Source organism: Gekko japonicus, unplaced genomic scaffold (genome assembly GCF_001447785.1).
Source record: "Gekko japonicus isolate JY-2015 unplaced genomic scaffold, Gekko_japonicus_V1.1 scaffold3406, whole genome shotgun sequence".
Classification (NCBI taxonomy): domain Eukaryota; kingdom Metazoa; phylum Chordata; class Lepidosauria; order Squamata; family Gekkonidae; genus Gekko; species Gekko japonicus.
Window position 1 is genome coordinate 63,285 of NW_015172120.1, and position 7,974 is coordinate 71,258.

A 7,974-nucleotide genomic window follows, 5' to 3' on the forward strand; every position below is an offset into this window, starting at 1 on the left:
TTTCAAATATTTAAAAGGCGTATATATTTTAAATTTTTCTGAGGCCAGCTGATGTAATTTAAAACAGTAGGGGGCCTCTGGGTTCTGTATAGCTTAGGGCCTCAGCAAGTCTAAATCCGGCCCTGGGTGGCACTAAGAGAGCTCTGACAGAAACTGCTCTAAGAACAGTTGTGCCAGAACTATGGCTTGCCCAAGGTCATCCAGCAGGTGCAAGTGGAGGAGTGGGGAATCAAACCCGGTTCTCCCAGATTAGAGTCCACGCACGTCTTCTTCTTTTTAATTCTTTTTACTAAAATTTTCAAATGTTTTACAGAGCAATACAAACATGGTCAACTTGGTGAGCTACATTAAGAATAGCATTCTAAAAAAAACAAAAACAGTTTAATAATATATTGTAATGAGCCCTTATACTGTTAAGTTGAGTAGTGCTAAATACATAGATATTTTTTTTCGGGAGGCAATGTAAAGAAAAGAACTGAGTTGACTAAGTACCGATCGTTGACTATGAAAGCAATGGCAACTGCTTTTTAACTTTATATCAAGAGGTTTTTTCTCTCTTAAAAAAAGTGACCATTTTTCCAATGGATTGTACAGTTCCCTCTCATTGCTACACCAAACTGGAACAGCACGGAGGTCCATGCATCTTAGAGTGACATGTCCATGTCACTGCCCATGTGATCCGGAAGTGACATCATCACATCCTGGGCATCAGGGTGATGGCCTGGTATTTAGGCAAAAACTCTGTGGTAAATTTGGCTTCTACCATAGAGTTTTGCCCAAATACCAGAGTGTGGCCCCAACATCCTGGATTTGATGATGCCACTTCCGGGTCACATGGGCAGTAACCTGGGCACATCTCTGCACATTGGATGGATTTCCCTGTTTTTCGGGGTAAGTTCCCCCCCCCCGGCCAGCTGATCGGCGACAAGGAGGTGGGGCCAGGGAGTCTGGCAACCCTAATATGAACTGTAAACATGGCCTAATCCTTTATGAACCAGCCTGGCTGTTACAGTCATACAATCACAGAATTGCAGAGTTGGAAGGGACCTCCAGGGTCATTTAGTCCAACCCCCTGCACAATGCAGGAAATTCACAAATTTTATCAAGTCTCTTTTAAATTATTAGTCTCTTTTAAAGCCAGTTTGGTGTAGTGGTTAAGTGCACAGACTCTAATCTGGGAGAACCGGGTTTGATTCCCCACTCCTCCACTTGCACCTGGCTGGATGACCTTGGACAAGCCATAGTTCTGTCAGTGCTGTTCTTGAAAAAGAGCCGTTTCTGTCAGAGCTCTCTCAGCCCCACCTACCTCACAGGGTGTCTGTTGTGGGGAGGGGAAGGGAAAGGAGTTTGTAAGCCGCTCTGAGACACCTTTGGGTCCAGTTTCTTCTTCTTCTTCCAATCCAATTTCTTCTTCTTCTTAAAAAGTCTCTTTTAAATTATTAGCCATTACAAAGGCAGGATATAAATTCTATAAATAAAACAAAAATGCCCTCCAATATTATTAACTTACCCCGAACTCCCTCCCTCCCGGTATATTTGTCCCAGGTAGGGCTCTCTCACCCAATTCACCTAGACCTTTCACTGTAGCCTTCAAATAATTCTGGCGACTCCAGCTTAATACCTTACTAACTGAGGCCACTGCATAGAGACCAATTCCCAGGGGGACATTGCTGAATTGAAGGCAAATGTGATCTACAAATTAGTTGAACGGATCCCCTAGATGGTGTTTTTCTTTCCCCTCTCACTTTCACTCATTAGGGCTCCATGTAACAACAACAACAACAAAAATATCATAAACCTTGAAATGACAGCTAGGAGATTTTTAATACATGGAAATGGAAGGTGAGACCTCCAAGGAGGCTAATATTGTATAGCCTCATTGATGGCGATAAAGACTGTCCATTGGAGAGAAAACTGGGACATAAATGAAGTAATCAGTTAATTTGTTGTCCCCATCTTGGGCCTGAATGTTGATAAAAATTGTACAGAGTGAAAAATCAGAGATCTGCTGTCTCTTGAAAAACAACCCAAACCACCTTATCCATCAATCAACCGTCCATCATAACTACAATTGGCTAGAGTTTGGGAGAACGTAAAGGATGGGCGGAATGAACAGATGCAATCGGAATAAACACAATTTGGAGTAGAAAAGCAAAATCCCCCCCCCCGACAAAAAAAAAATGCTTTCCAAAGCAATCCCTCTGCTTCTACGAAGATGGATAATTTAATCTTCGCCAGTGGCCTGTCTCTGTCAAAGAGAACAATGGATAGTCTATTCACAATTGATGACTATATAGAAATTAATATTAGTAAAAGGTGTCCATTTAGTGTCTCACCTTCTGTGCGAAAGGTGACAGGTGTGATAGATGCCTACCCAGACAATGGATTTATCTTTAAAATGGGGTAATTACACAGTGGACGCATGGGTGACATCATGACATTGTGGTTTTATATCAATAAGAGAAAGAAATATTCCTCCTCGGAGTAGACTACAATACGGTCATATTCTCGATCGGAGGGGGAGGGGGGGAATGGAACCCTGTAACTATTGTAATCACCGACATTCCGAGTTGACATTATGAGGGTTGGAGGTTTCAAGCTTTGTCTTTGCAAGGCAACCAAGGTGGAGAAACAAAGTCGCCGTCCTAAGCGGAGTTATACCTTTCTAAGCCCATTGAAGCCAATGGGTTTAGAAATGTTCAAGTCTGTTTAGGATGGCAGTGTAAGCCTCACTGATGCGGAGGTATCATTTATCGGGAGGGGCCGTGGCTCAGTGCTGCAGCATCTGGCAACCAGAAGGAAGGTTGAGGGGGGGCACATCCCAGGAGATAAATTAAAAAGAAAAGTAAGGCCTCAGCTATGTAAAGTAAATTCTGACCAATCAGGGCTCCTTTTGTAGCAGGAACTCCTTTGCATATTAGGCCGCACACCCCTAATGTAGCCAATCCTCCAAGAGCTCACAGAGCTCTTCTTACAGGGGCTACTGTAAGCTCTTGGAGGATTGGCTACATTAGGGGTGTGTCGCTTAATATGCAAATGAGTACCTGCTACAAAAAGAGGCCTGCGTGACCATAGAGTTCCTAGTGATTCCTAGAGCTACCTGGAAGTGACAAAGGTAGCTGTAGCAATCGCCACAACTCTATGGTAGTCTATGGTACTCTTGCCATAAAGTTTCTGACAATTGCTAGAGCTACTCTTGTCACTTCCAGGTAGCTCTAGGAAATACCAGGAACTCAATGGTCAGAATTTACTTTAAGTAGCTGAGGCCTTATTTTTCTTTAAAAAAATATTCTCCCCAGAATGACCATGCTTCCCATACACACAACTTTGACCCCAGTTTCTGCCCATTGATCAGCTGAACATTGGTAGGTAAGGGCAGCAATTTCCTGGAGGTCTCCTGCCGTAAGCGGACAAATGGGAACTCTTTGGGCAGAAGATCCCAGCTTCAGTCCTTGGCATCTGCAGCTCAAAAGATGATGTGGTAGGTGACGTGAAAGACCTCTGCCCAAGAACCTGGAATCCCACTACAAGTTTGAACAAAAAGTACTGACCTTGATGGGCCAATGGTCTGATTCAGCCTAAGAAAGCTCCATGTGTTCCTGTGTTCATGAACATCCACAACACATTACTCAACAGATGGACCATGAATCTCATCCAGGGCACCCAAGCCTCTACAGTTGGCCTGACTTACTTCTGTTCTTGCTCTGCCTTTGACAGTCTTAGGCCCCGGTCACACGGGCCGGATATCGTGGGGGGGGGGAGGCGTGGCTGTTTGCCCCAGGGCTAAATAACACGGTGTTGTGCGATCAGACCTCCCATGGAGGTTCAGTGGAGGTCCCGTGGAGGTCCCGTGGGTAGGGGGAGGTGCCGATCATAGGACAATCCTGCCACACAGCAAAGAAGCGGCGCGGTGCGGCAAACGGGTTTGGGTTTTTTTGTACACCAAAGTATGTGCATGCTCCATTGGGTGCTTGTGCGCGTCCATGGAGACTTGGGGGAAAAAACCCTTTTTGCAAAGGGACATGGGCGGGTGCCGGATGCCACCGGAAACGCGATCAGACGCCCGCCCTTGCCCCGCGGTTACCGGAAACTAGTACCTCTGAGGTACTAGTTTTTTACCCCGCATCTTCGGCAGGAAGCCTCGGGTGAGCCACGGGAGCTCTACGCTTCCCAGATGTGGCAGTGAGATCGCGCCCGGAAAATCCGCCTATCTTCCGGCTCTCTAGCGTGGCTAATGTTCCGTGTGACCACAGCCTTAGATCACCACCTCGTGACACATATCAAGAGAGGGTCGAAAGTCCCATAGGTTCTCCTAGGAATCTCAGAAGCATTTGGTACCATTTACCAAATTCTGGGTACCAGTCTACAAATGAAGGATGTTGGCAGGAGGGCATGCTTCTAGACTTCCCTGTGGCATCTGTCTGGCCACTATGGGAAACAAGGCACTGGTCTACTCTATCTCCTTGTCTGGTTCCTAAAGTCCATTCTGGAAATGTGATTAGATTCCTTGGATGCATGCAGAATGTATCCATTGTTTTTAAAATTAGGGTGGATGGCCTACCAGTTTGATAAATGTGCTCACTGTTTTCCTGTTTTAAAAATGCTTTGCTATACGCCACCTAACAGATATTTTTGAATGCAGAGGTGTGTGCAGGGCCGGCTCGCTCACTAGGCGAACTAGGCATTCGCCTAAAGTGGGCCAGCCCTTGGGGTGCCAAACTGCACCCGCCGCCCCCCGCCAAAAAAGCCCCCCAACCACCAAAAGCCTTGCATTTCTGCAGCCGGGGAAGCTCTTTTGCTGAACCCGGCGCATGGGGGGGGGAAGGGATCCTCACCTAGAGTGCAAAATAAGCTGGGGCCAGCCCTACAGTGTTGGAAAGATAAAAGCCCACCCCCAGTAAATCAATGGACTGAGGACCTCAGAACTCTATCAACATTTGAAATGCATGGCATATGGACGGCAATTGAGTATGGATTTATTTTTAGATATTTGGAAACTGTTTATAGAAACTTCCGTGCAATCCTCTGCCACTGTCATCATATTTTTGTCTTGTCTTTATATATATATCCTCCCCCCCCCCCTTTTTAAATCTTATTAAGTTGCTGGATTTTAAGTTCCTCCCCCTTGATCTTTTTTCTGTTGTTTTTTTTTAAAGAGAGATTTGTTTTATGATGTGGGGGAATAGATATATTAAATAAATGCGTGCATTGCAGCTTCCAATGAACCTTTCCGAAGGGGTGGGGTTAGAAATGCCAAAGACTTTGGTATATAAGTGGAACATTGTGAGGCTTAATGACACGCAGTAGCCTTTGAACTCACAAAGACAACTTGGCATTCCAATAGGAAGGATTTTTTTAAAAAAAACACATCTCGGAGAACAGTACAGCTATCTTTGGAACCATCAACAAGCTGACCTTGATTTAGTTCCATCTTGAGTCGTCTTAGAAGAAATACCTGGTCATTAGAACTCCCCTAGGTGCAGAGGTAATTTCGGGGGGGGGAACGCGGGGGATCGCAGTTCCCCCGGGTGAGGTATGGGGGGCGGGGCACATGATGAAGTCCCGCCCCCCGCTTCCAGCCGCCCGGCTTCCGGCCCTCATTCAGCCAGGAGGAGGCAGGAGAAGAGGGAGGGTAAGTTGCTTCCTCCCTGCCTCTCCCCACCCCTGCCTGCCTGGGGCCAGGGGGGGCCTTCGCGGGGCTTTCTTGCACTCCCGCCGGCCTTGCAGGTCCACCGCCGGGCCCCTCATGGGGCTCAGCAGTGGAGCTGCAAGGCCAGCGGCCAGGACCGTTGGGGGGGGGGTGTGTGGCCTTATGACACACTTCCGGTGATGTCAGGGGGTGTGGCATATGCTAATGAGTTATGCTAATGAGTTCCTCTAGCTGTTTTTCTATGAAATGACCCCTGCCTAGGTGTTCTGATCAGAAACCTGTCATTAAATCAACCACATCACCAAAGTCTTATAAAAAGCTGTTGGTTGGTTTTCCTGGTAAGGCAAATGATATTTTCACAGAAATGGGCAATTCTTTGAAAGCAGAAGTCCACCTCTCTCCTCAAATTTCTTGTTAGACTTTCGATTCCCGGGGGAATTGGATCACGTCAGGAAGGAAGGAAAGGAAAAGGGAGAGGGCAGGCTAGATTAAGGACGTTATAATAATATCCCTTTGTTCGGCCTCTGCGTGCGAGAGAGATTACACAATCTTTGCCCAATCTCAGCCAAGAGGATTTGAAACGACTTGCGTAAAATCTTGCGATGGGATGAAAGGAGCATGGAGTCCGAGCTTGTGCCACCCGTGTTGACCTTTCTGGGTTCACAACTGCGGTGATTCATCATTCACTTTCTCCACTGCTCAATTTCCTAAGGAACCAAAACAAAAGAAGGGTAACATTCCATCGCCGATGCTCCCTCTAAGCTGGGGAGTCTCGTGAGCAAAAACTCTGCTTTGTGAGCTACTGGCATTAAAGTTTTTAGCGGGCGATTTTAGCTACTGCATAAATTAGTTTGCTCTGGAGCCCTCCTTCCTGAGCTAAGGACAAAATGTGTGAGCCGGAGGCTAAAAAACTGCGAGGTAGCTCACACCAACTTGGCTTAGAAGGAACACTGTCCATCACTATGCATGTACGATAGACTGGGAAATGTGAAGAAAGTTTCTGATCTCTCGTGTGCCTTAAAAATGGTAAAACAGCTACCTGGATAAGTGTTGTGGTGTTGTGGTGTTGTGGTTAAGAGTATTGGACTAGTATCTGGGCGACCTGGATTTGAATCACTACTCGTGCCATGGAAGCTCGCTGGGTCACACCCTCTCAGCCTAACCTACCTCAATGGGTTGTTTGTTCGGATAAAATGGAGGAGAGAATGGCATAAGCCAATCTGGGTCGCCACCGAGGAGAAAAGTTGAGCAAAAGAAGGAGTCAATAACAAATATGTGAAGTGAGCCCTCTGACAAGCTCACAGAACATGTAATGCCAGCTGTACCCACCCTTATTTCTACAGCGGGGCACTAGGCTGCTATGGAACCAAGCTTGGGCCTTTTGTGGCCCAGCTAGGGTCGCCAGCTTCCAAGGAGGAACTGGAGTTCTTCCAAAATTACAAGTGGTCTCCAGACTACAGAGATCTGTTCCCCTCGAGAAAGAGAGGAAACACCAGAGGGTGGACTCTATGGTATCACATCTAGTTTGGTGTAGTGGTTAAGTGCATGGACTCTAATCTTGGAGAAACGGGTTTGATTCTTCACTCCTCCACTTGCACCTGCTGGATGACCTTGGGCAAGCCTTAGTTCTGATAAGAGCTGTTCTTGAAAAAGAGCAGTTTCTGCCAAGAGCTCTCTCAGCCCCACCTACTTCACAGGGTGTCTGTTGTGGGGAGGGGAAGGGAAAGGAGTTTGTAAGCCGCTCTGAGACACCTTTGGGTGGTGAAGGGTGGGGTATAAATCCAATCTCTTCTTCTTCTTCTTCTTCTTCTTCTTCTTCTTCTTCTTCTTCTTCTTCTTCTTCTTCTTCTTCTTCTTCTTCTTCTTCTTCTTGCTGAGTGCCCTCCCCTCCCCTCCCCACACCCTGGCCGCCCCCAGCACCACCCCACAAATCTCATTCGCAAAACGATTTCCAATCCAGATGCCACATTGTCCCTGATAAGGCAATTTTACTTGCACTCTTAGGACCTAAACTGGAAGGTACATATTGGTACTGCTATTATTTCCAGTATATACAACTACTTCTGACACAAGGCCAGATATATTTGTGGCCCAAAAAACAAATCTTTTGGTGTGTCATTCAACTGCACATTGAACATTACATTTTTGGTCCTATACTATTGATTGTCTACTGCCTTATATGGGTTACAGGGACTTGGTTGCTTGGTACATTTTGTACTTTGTACAGTTTGACCTCTGAAGAAGGCTCTTGTGAGCCGAAATGCATCAGGTCATACACTGTTCTTTTTTTTTTTTTTTTTTTTCATTTTAAAAAATAACATAAA